Source organism: Bos indicus, chromosome 11 (assembly GCF_029378745.1).
Source record: "Bos indicus isolate NIAB-ARS_2022 breed Sahiwal x Tharparkar chromosome 11, NIAB-ARS_B.indTharparkar_mat_pri_1.0, whole genome shotgun sequence".
Taxonomy (NCBI): Eukaryota; Metazoa; Chordata; class Mammalia; order Artiodactyla; family Bovidae; genus Bos; species Bos indicus.
Genome location: NC_091770.1, coordinates 78,252,717 through 78,263,148, shown reverse-complemented (window position 1 = coordinate 78,263,148; position 10,432 = coordinate 78,252,717). Strand labels below are relative to the sequence as shown.

The window sequence follows — 10,432 nt, the reverse complement described above, 5'->3', positions numbered from 1 at the left end:
CCTTTACAACACAGTGCCTGGAGAAAGACAAGTCTGAGTGTCTTGGTTACTATTTAGCTATGACCAGAAAGGCAGCTGGTTTCCCTTCCCAAGCCTCCAGTACTCTCTTCTTTCCTAACTTCTTTCCATCAATTCTTCTATCTACTTTCTTTCTTATCTGCTTCTTTTTCCTCTTCTTTCTCTTCCTACTGAGTAAGGATGTTGGAGGACCTCCTTTTGAATCTTGGAGGGCCCCTTCTCCAGAGTTATTTCTGAAGAAGATGGCCCTATATTTTTTGAGGACTGCTGCCCTTTGGGCTTTGGTATAGCAAGGGGAGGAAGCAGGATGGATACCCCAGGAATCAGTGACAGCAACGCCCTTTGCATCTGTCTTGAATTTTATTGATTACACATGTACATGAGATCCAAGCAGTCCATATAGCTGGCTTGAGCTAGGCCAATCTGTTCAGGTGACTGCAAGTACCTCTCTGCCCACTTTGGATGCCAGCAACTTTACCCCAAATACCAATACCAATGACATTCATAAGTCAAGATTTGAAAAATATAAGGGAAGATCAATTAAAAAGTTATATACCATATCTTGAAATGATTATATATCAATAAAATTATGTTAAATTAAATATCAATCTATCTATCTATCTTTAGGAAACTAATGAAATTCTTAGCCAGATAGTGATGGCTACTATATAAGGAAATCTTACTACATGTCATTTGCTATTCTAGCCACTTTGAATGGGTTTTAAGTTCTTTGGTACTTAGAGTAACCCTATATAGCGGGTATTGTAATCAGCTTACTGATAAATAGGGTGAGGTTCAGAGGCCTTGTCTCGGGTCACACAGCTGTGAGGTACTAGAGCTGGGATTTGAATGAAGGTGGTTCCACTCTAGATCCTGTACGTTTATCCACCTACTCCCTTCCTGCAGGGGGAACAAGTTCTCTCTCAAACTATTTGGATGCTCTTCTTTAAACATTTTCATTCTGCTTTAGAACAGGACTCATGCCATTTTCCTTGGAATCTGAATAAAGCTGGGATTATACTGTTTGGCTGATAAAAGTATTCCAGAAGTTTCTTAGGGTCCTAATGTGCAGTAACTCAGTAGTCATACTGTTGGCACGGAGCATTCAGCCAACTGTGATTCCACAGACATGTTGTTGTGGAATTGGGCACCAGGGATTCTTCCTAAAACCTGTCTTTCCTTAACTTTTCCTGAGCTGCGTCACTGAACAACTCCTGCAACCTCCCTGTCCTGGGTTCTGGCTGGACAAGGGCTGGGAGATCAGGAGAGGTGTGGTCCCTTCTGAATGCTGTGTTCTGGCTCTCTGGCCCCTGGCTCAGATTCCTCCAGGCTCTGTAATCATTAACTCCTGCAGGAAGCCCATGAGCCCGATAGGTATCAGAGCATCTGCTTCTGCTCAGTTAGCTGCAGTGACTGTTGAAGCTCTGGGATGAAGAGAAGTCAGCAAGGAGATGGTGATGAGGGGGTGGCTGAGCAGGAGGCGGGGGATGAGGGGCTGAGGCTGAGGAGGGACATGGGCCTGTGGAGTGCCATGTCCTTAACTGCAGGCGCTATGATCGGCTCTGGCATCTTCATGTCACTGCAGGGCGTCTTGGTCTACACGGGCAGCCCCGGGGCCAGCCTCATGGTCTGGGCAGTCTGTGGCCTTCTGGCCACACTGGGTGCCCTGTGCTATGCTGAACTGGAGGCTCTGGTTCCCAAATCTGGAGGGAAATATACCTACATCCTACGAACCTTTGGCTCCTTACCCACCTTCCTGGTCATCTACACGTTTGTGCTGGTGGGCAGACTGGTCACCATCGCAGCCATCTCACTGAGCGTTGCCAAGTATGTCCTGGTCCCCTTTTTTTTACCCAGGCTGCTTCTCGCTACCCCAGGCCATGCTCAAGGTGGTGGCTACCACCTGCATCCTGCTGCTGATGTTGGTCAACTGCTGGAGCTCGTGGATGGCCGCCACGCTGATGAACATGTGCACGACTGCCCAAGTGTTCTCCTTGCTGGTTATCATGGGGGGCGGTGCCGTGGTGCTGGGCCGGGGCCGAGGCCGCACGGAAGCCCCGCACTCTGCCTTCCACAACACGTCCCAGCAGCCCGGGCACATCAGCATGGCCTTCTACCAGTGCCTGTGGTCCTTTGATGGCTGGAATAGCCTCAGCCAGGTGACGGAGGAACTCAAGAATTCAAACGTGAGTCTGCAACACTGCTTCAGGGGCTGAAATCTCCAAACATTAGTAGTTTCGATAATTGTTATTTGAGTGAAGACTCTGAGATCAGCTGAAAAGAGGGGCTCCCTTTCTGTACTCATGGGACTAAAGTGCCAGCCCAATGTCTTTTCTGATTAGTTTATGTAATTATATGAATACTAGCTTCTCAAGTAAGGGGGGATCTTTATTGTTTTCTATGCATGGGCTCATTTTGCTTTCCTGGAAGGTAGACATTATCATCCCATTTTTCATGTGGGAAAACTGAGGCTTAGAAAGGGGGAGTGACTTGGAAGTCAGACCCCTTGTAAGAAGCTGTGCTTGATGACTCAGCTTTCTCTCTCCTGGATTGTTCTCTCTGGAACATTGTAGTAGATACATAGGTCATATTTGCTGAAGCATGGGAGCCCACTACAGGACATAGCTTCAGGGCTGGGACAGAAGGATGAGCCAGTCCTGCCTGTCTCACTCCACCTGTGAACCTGGGGCTGGCTAGTCACTGCTTTAGGAGGGGCTTGGTCTGCAGGGCTCTTGGGAGGCAGTGGGAAACTTTGGACTTTACTAGGGGTCTGGGGGGATATCTGAGGACTGGCTCAGCACCCAGGCTGACCCCAAGGACCAGAAGTGGGCTCCGAGATTATTTCTTCATCCTCCATGCCCCCTGCCCTTCCTCCCAAACCCACTTCCAAACTTTTCTGTGCTCAGATCTCAGCTCTGGCAGAAAGCTCTAGGAACTGCTTTTTAAAAAGTCTTAAATATTTATTTTGTTTATTTTTAATTGATTGGTGATTGCTTTACAATATTGGTTTGATTTCTGTCATACATCAACATGAATTAACCATAAGTGTACATATGTCCCCTCCTCCTTGAGTCTCCCTCCCACGTCTCACCCTTTCCTCTAGGTTATTACAGAGCCCCATAGAAACTGCCTTTTATATCATATTGGAGAACAGAAGATACGTGCATCAAGGGTAGATGCTTAAATGAGGGAGGGTCCTTTTTAGGGGTGGGGAGGAGGTCTGCCTGGAACGCTGGTGCAGCCCACACAGGGACAGCGCCATCCCAAGTCTGAAAGAGAGCTCCTTGTGTCTTAGTGAGGAAGGGTGGCTTCTCTGTATTGTTTCACATGTCAGGAATAGCAATGTCATGTTCTGTTGTACCATTTGGTACGGAAGGGAGGGGTTGTACATTCATAGTGTTTGCCTGCTCTTCCCAAGGTCAACCAAAAGACCTCTAGAGAAAGCCCTCCAGGAGACCTGGGAGTGCCCTGGACATGATTCTCCCACTCTGAAGTGTGTTCTTACAGGGCTAGTCCGAGCCTAGGGAAATGCTGGGTCAAGTTTGAGGGAGGCCCTTTCCCTCCATTTGCTCCTGGCTCCAGAATGATGTCCAGAACTAGGGGTACGGAGTGGGAGGGAGCAGTCCACACTCTGATTTCACCTACTTTTCATGCATTCCTCAATTTTTATTGCATGCTTGCTGAACACATTTTTGGGGGTGACCTGGGTCAGCTAGGTCCTGAGGCTCTTTCAATGCAAACCAGTCCCAGTGCCCATAGTCCCTGTGTCCAGGCCCTTCTTTTCCCTTCCGCTTTGCTGATCCTCACACCCTGCAGAGAGGCAGGACAGTGGGGAATCACAGTTCACAGATCCCCAGTGATTCCCAATTTCCTCTCTAGGAGACTGAGGGTCAGAAGAGAACCCCTGGATGGAATGGCTCTTAGTCTGGGCCTGTGTCCTGGGGACCCAGAGACTAGGCAGAGTTGGCACTGTGGATCCTGGAATACAGGCTGGAGGGACCATCTGACCGTGGAGATCTCTAACTTTCCTGCCTCTTCTCTGCACCCCTGCTCTGCAGGTGTCCCTGCTGGGAACGCCCCTCCCTACTTCCCACCTGCTGGAATCTCCTCCATTCTTCAAGGAAAACCCAGCATAAGGCCCTGCTCGTTCTGATGATGGCTCCCCCGCCGCCCCGCCCCCGGGTCCCCACCCTCCACTGTACCTCCACCGCTCTGACTGTGAGTCCTCCTCACGGCTTCCTAGCACACCTGTCGGTTGGCCTGTCCATGCCGTGGGACTCTAAGTTCATGGAGGAGGGACAAACAGCCAGTGACCCCTGGCCTGGCGTGTGCCCTGGGGCCAGGATCAGCTCGGTGCCGCACTCCTGAGCTTGCTCGGAGACCCTGGGAAGGACCTCACGGGCTAACATGTGGCCTCTTCTCCCCAACTCTGCAGCAGAACCTGGTGTGGGCACTGATGATCACCATCCCCCTGGTCACTGGCCTGTACATCCTGGCCAACGTCATTACCTCCTAGTGCTCTCTCCCAGTGAGATCCTTTCCACCGATGCAATGGCTGTGAGCTGGGGGTGAGAGTCACATGAACTGTTCACAGCCCCGCCCTGGGGAAAGATAGTCCCGCATGAGTATTCCAACGTGTCCCTGGGTTTGCTCGCTCTGTTTCCAATGTGGCCTTGAGGCTGTCTTCCAGGTTGCTGCTGGAGATCCTTCCCTCGATTCCTCTGTTGTCCTAGGAATCAGGTTCTGGGGTCTGGGCTTGGCTGGTGCCCTTGGCTGTCACCCTCTCGTCGTTCGGCCCTGCCAATGTGTCGTTCTTCAGCGGAAGCCGTGTGTCCTACGTGGCTGCCCGAGAAGGCCACCTGGTGAGACATGGGGTGTGCGCTAGGCAAGGTGAGGGGGCAGCAGGAGAATACAGAGTACAGAGTTTAAAACATTAGCCTTTTAAAAGCTGTTGATCTCATATGGACAACAGTGAGGCAGGAACTAAGGAACTGTAGGGGGGACACACCTCTAAGGACAGCCAGCTAAGCTTTCTCCTCCTGGAGCTCAGCATTTAGCCCAAACCAGGGCTTCCTCGAAAGACAGAGCCCTCTTTTCTGCTGAGAGTAGGGCTCACGTACTCCCTACCTCTCCACTTACACTCCAGTCCTTTTACCTCCAGGTTCTGGGAGGTCATCGTGCTGGGTCACACTGTAGAGGTTTGTAGGTGACAGGGACGTCTTTGTGCAACAGTGGTGCTGGGGCAGTGGGTAGGAGCCCCAGGAGCCAGTGTGTATCCGCTGGGCCCCCCATGCCTGGGGGACTCTCTGTCACTTTGTCAGTTTTTGCTGCAGTAACGCTGTACAGGAGACAGCCCCTAATTCCAGAGGCTGAGAAAAACAGACATTCCATGTTGCTCATGAGTTAAAGGGTCAGAGTGGCCAGGGCAGGCCAGGGCTTGTGTTCACATCTTCGCACTCTGACTGCGAGTCTGTTCTAATCCTGGGACCCAGGCCATAGGGGCTCCTGGGGCATGTTTTTGCCATGGCAGGTGGCAGGGGTTCAAGAAACCAAGCCAAACCACACACATATTTAGAGCTTCTGGCGGGTCTCTCCTGCTCACTGTTTATTGGCAAGCTCAAATCAGTGGATGGAAACTATTAATATATTTCTTCCACAGAGGCAGAGAGTAGGAGACTGAGTATTTGCTGAAGGATAACGCAGTCTACACAGTAGACTGTATCCCTCTCCATGCTCCACCCATAGCTGACCATTCCTCTCCCCTCTCCTCAGTCTTCCCTTCCTGGTCACTCTTTCTATCTTCAGAGGGAGCAATAGAAAGTCAAAAGATTTGGTTGGCCAGGCACCTGCTACAGCTCTCCACGTTGCAACCCCACGTCCTAAGCTACAGGGTCTTGGATGGTCTGGAGGGATGGGCCCCCCTAACCTGCCCCCTGAGTCTGGTCACTCCAGGAGATCCCCAGTGACCTACATCTGGAAGGAAGCCATGGGTATTGGGGACTATCTGGTTGGGTACCCTGGTGTCCTGAGGGAGTTTGGCAGGAGAAGAGGGTGGGAGTTTCTGGGGACAGACCCTCACCAGGGCTCCACTGGAGGCTACCTGACACCTGACTTTGCTCCCCAGCCCCAACTTCTGTCCATGGTATATGTGCGTTGCCTCACTCCAGCTCCAGCTCTGATGTTCACCGCAGCGATGGCTTTGATCCTGGTCATCTCCGGAAACTTCAGTACCATCGTGAACTTCTTGAGGCAAGTGAGACTGCCCGCTCAGGCTAAGTATCTCATGGCTCCTATGTGTACCCATTCACAGGCATGCACACATATATACTCTTATCCTGCAAGCACATTTCCAGAAGCCCCTATGATACACACACACACACGCACACACACACAAAAACACATGCACACACTTCTGGAGGCTCAGGCTCAGAGCATCTGCACACACATACACACACACACACACTGTTTTAACCATTCTCTCTTAATTAAGTTTCCAAAATTAAACATAGCGTCCTCCTCTCTTGCACTGCTTCCATAAATTCAATGAGACCAATTTTCACCAAGAAATAAAGTCTTGTGTTGTCTTTGTTATTTGCTTTCTCTTTTCTTGTCCCTTTACTCTGTCTGCAGGACAATGTAAAAAAATATTCAGGCTTCACTCACATGACTCATAGCCTTTGGCTTGGTGTCATTTTTCCTTTGTAGTCTGGTCTTTGTTCTGGATCTGACCCAACAGAGCTCTGCTGAACTCAGGGCAGACCCACAGCCAAGCTGTGTGGGCACACTCCGGAATTGCATCAAAGTGGGGAGATGTTGTGACCCCCTTTATTGCCTGCTCTGGGGTAGAAACGATGGGCTGTTGTGATATCCAGTTGTCATTTTTAAACTTCTCTCACCAAAAAGACTCTTAACCCACCAGGCAGGCATGATGTCTGGGGCAGAGGACTTCTCAGAGTAATTTTGCAAGCATCACATGTTCTCTTCCTCTGTTGTTCTAAGAGTAATCTTTTGGAACAAGATATATAGTACTCGATGTCCCTTTCTTCAGAACATTAAGTAATAGACATTATTTTTCTTTTCATCTTTTTCCCATGAGAAAGAAAAAACTCATTGTACAGTGAAGATAAAATCAAATCCGGGGTGTCTCTTAAGGATCTTCAGCCTGAGATGGGGGAGAGTGACAGAGAATGTCCTGGCACAGATGAGAACTCAAGGATGATTCATGTCAGCCAGGGCCCCATCTCTCCCCATCTGGACAACCTCAAGAGATGGCCTTCAAGGTTATGTGGAGTTCACATCAGACCTACAACAGACAGAGGGGCCAGAGGTTTTTCTGGTGCCCATCACCAACTCCAAGGTGGCGCAGTCTGCTATGAGTGTGCGGCCCTTAAGGGGCACACAGCCTTCCTTGAGGTTCCACCAGATTCTTTCTTTGGGAAACACAGATAGTCCTCCTTCCTTTGAAATTGCCCTCCTGCAGCCAGCCAGGGGCAGTCAGAGAAGGCCTGACCTGGAGCCTCACGGATGGGTGGGCTTGTGCGTGTGCCCCTTCATGCCTGAAGACAAAGCTCCAGCTGGGCCCTCCAGTATACCCTGTCGTCGGTGCCCCAGCCTTGCATTCTTCTTTCCTTCGGCCGCATGGATCAGGGGAGCTGGCGGTGGCTGAAAGGCCCTGATGTGCTTGCAGCTCTACTCTAGGTCTGCACCTAGTAGGCCGGCCCCTCTTGCCAGCCCCACCGTGGCGGGGCCTGTTAACAAGTGGCTCACGTTTGCCTTTCAGCTTCCTTGGCTGGCTCACCTACAGAATCACCTTCAGCTGTCTCCTGTACTTACGGATAAAGAAGAATCTTCCCCGACCTTACAAGGTAGATTTCAGGACCTACATGGGTTTCTTTTTCAACTACAAGCTGTTGCATGATGCAGATGGTTGGACCACGGCCTCACTTGGGGCCCAGAGGAAGAAAGAAAGTGGTCAACACTGTTGTTTTGGGGAGGGAATTTCTATGTGTCCTGGGGGTAAAGGACAGTTGGAGCACAAGGCATTGACTCTCCTTGCTGGGGATGCCTTTCTCCTCTAGAGGACACAGAGGGAGAACAGTGGGAGTTGAACAGAGAAGAGGATGCACGCACCCAGGGAGACTCATATGACAGAGAGGATCAGGCTGGGCACCATAGTCTCTGCTCCCTCGAGGGGCCTCTGTGGCCCAAGGTGTCTCCCTTGGCCTGACAAGTTGTTATGGTAGGTTCTGGAAGAGAGGAGTTGGTGGCAGGTGGAAGCAGCAGGAAGGCAGGCAGGCAGAAGGGACAGAGCCCAGGCGCCCTGTGCCACCTCCCAGGCATGTCTTCATCATCCAGGTCTCTCTGTCCCTGCAGGTCCCCATCATCATCCCTGCCACCATGGTCCTTACATCTGTCTACCTGGTGCTGGCGCCCATCGTGGCCCATCCTCAGCCAGAGTTCCTGTATGTTTTCCTGTTCCTGCTCAGTGGCTTCCTGGTCTATTTCCTGTTTGTCTACTTCTGGTACCAGCCCAAGTGTTTGCAGGTTGTCACCCTGCATCTCCAGCTGCTCATGGAAGTTGCTCCAACCATGAAGAATGCTGACTGAAGGACTGGACAGGTCAGCACTGCCCTTGTTGCTGTAGACACCTCCATCTGCACACAAGAGGCCTGGCCAGCTTCTCTGTAGGTTGACTATGCATAATCCTAATAAGTTCCTAAAGTGCCATGATGCAGGTGATGTGGAGTTTGGGGTTATCTGCCCAGGACAGTGTTCTTCTCTTCTGTAAGAGCTGCTCCTTCTTCACAGGTGGATCTCACAGTCGTGCTGGAATTACATGACTGTCTCTCTGGGTCACAGTTATTTGATATTTCAGGTGGACAACTTGAAACACTTGCCCTTCTTTTGAAATTTTGACATTAGAATTCTGATGGTTGCTTGAGCTGAGGAACTGTAAATCTTGGGATCTTCCACGATGTGGGTGGAGAAGTACAGAAAGCCACCCTGGAGAGAAGAATGAAGAAGATGGGACTTCCCTGGCATTCCAGTGGTTAAGACTCTGTGCTAACAATGCAGAGGGCATGAGTTCGATCCCTGATATTGGGGAACTAAGATCCCACATGATATGTGTGTGGCCTGGTCAACAAGGAAGGATGAAGGAGATACAGAGTGAGATGGTGTTGAGAAATTATATGGTCCCCAAGAACTGGGAAAACCTGCTTTTTGATTGTCTGGAACAACTTGACACCTTATAATAAATCAATTTTGGCTCAAGTGGGTTTGAATGGATTCTTATCTATTACAACTAGAAAAGCTCTGGTTCTGACAAAACTTGTTCCAGAAGACACGATTCTTCAGCTAATGTTTAAAGCTGCTAACTTGCTTGAACAGAGAAAGAAGCAAGAGGCATATCCTTGGGAAAGAAGGGTTTTATTTGGTTTGGGTACAAGGGAGGACAGTCAAATTTCTCAAAGAAAGGAAGAAAAGTTAGAACAGGTCCCAGGGGACTTCCCTGGTGGCCAGTGGCTAAGACTCCACACTCCCAATGCAGGGGGCCCAGGTTCGATCCCTGCTCAGGGAACTAGATCGCACATACTACAATGAAGATTGAAGATCCTGCATGTTACAACTAAGATATGGTACAGTCAAACAAACAAACAAACAAATAAATGTAAAAAAAAAAAGAACAGATACCATAAGACTAATATGATTATAGGACTAAAGTGGAGAGGTATCTGGCTGCCCAGGTGGGAATGAGGGAGAGGAAGGAATGACTTCAATACCTGGAAATGCTGAGGATGCAGATCCTGAAAATGTCAGGAAAGGTGACTCCTGTGTGTGTGTGACTCTGTCAGCCTCACTGGAGCCTGCACCCCAGTGTCTGGTTTTGGGTCATACTCCCCTCTGGGTGGTGGGTTTAGTGATGGTGGGGGTTAGTTTTTAGACATGTTTGTATGTCTTTTGGCAGAAAGTAAAGAGGAACTAAAAAGCCTCTTGATGAAAGTGAAAGAGGAGAGTGAAAAAGTTGGCTTAAAGCTCAACATTCAGAAAACTAATCATGACATCTGGTCCCATCACTTCATGGGAAATAGATGGGGAAACAGTGGAAACAGTGGCTGACTTTATTTTTGGGGGCTCCAGAATCACTGCAGATGGTGATTGCAGCCATGAAATTAAAAGACGCTTACTCCTTGGAAGAAAAGTTATGACCAACCTAGATAGCATATTCAAAAGTAGAGACATTACTTTGCCAACAAAGGTCCATCTAGTCAAGGCTATGGTTTTTCCTGTGGTCATGTATGGATGTGAGAGTTGGACTGTGAAGAAAGCTGAGCGCCGAAGAATTGATGCTTTTGAACTGTGGTGTTGGAGAAGACTCTTGAGAGTTCCTTGAACTGCAAGGAGATCCAACCAG

The 10,432-nt window shown here is 49.7% G+C and overlaps 1 pseudogene; it reads left to right on the top strand.

Moving 5' to 3' along the window:
• The first annotated feature begins 1,447 nt into the window (after window positions 1–1,447).
• LOC109565805 (b(0,+)-type amino acid transporter 1-like) lies at window positions 1,448–9,617 on the top strand (annotated as a pseudogene).
• The last annotated feature ends 815 nt before the right edge of the window (window positions 9,618–10,432 follow it).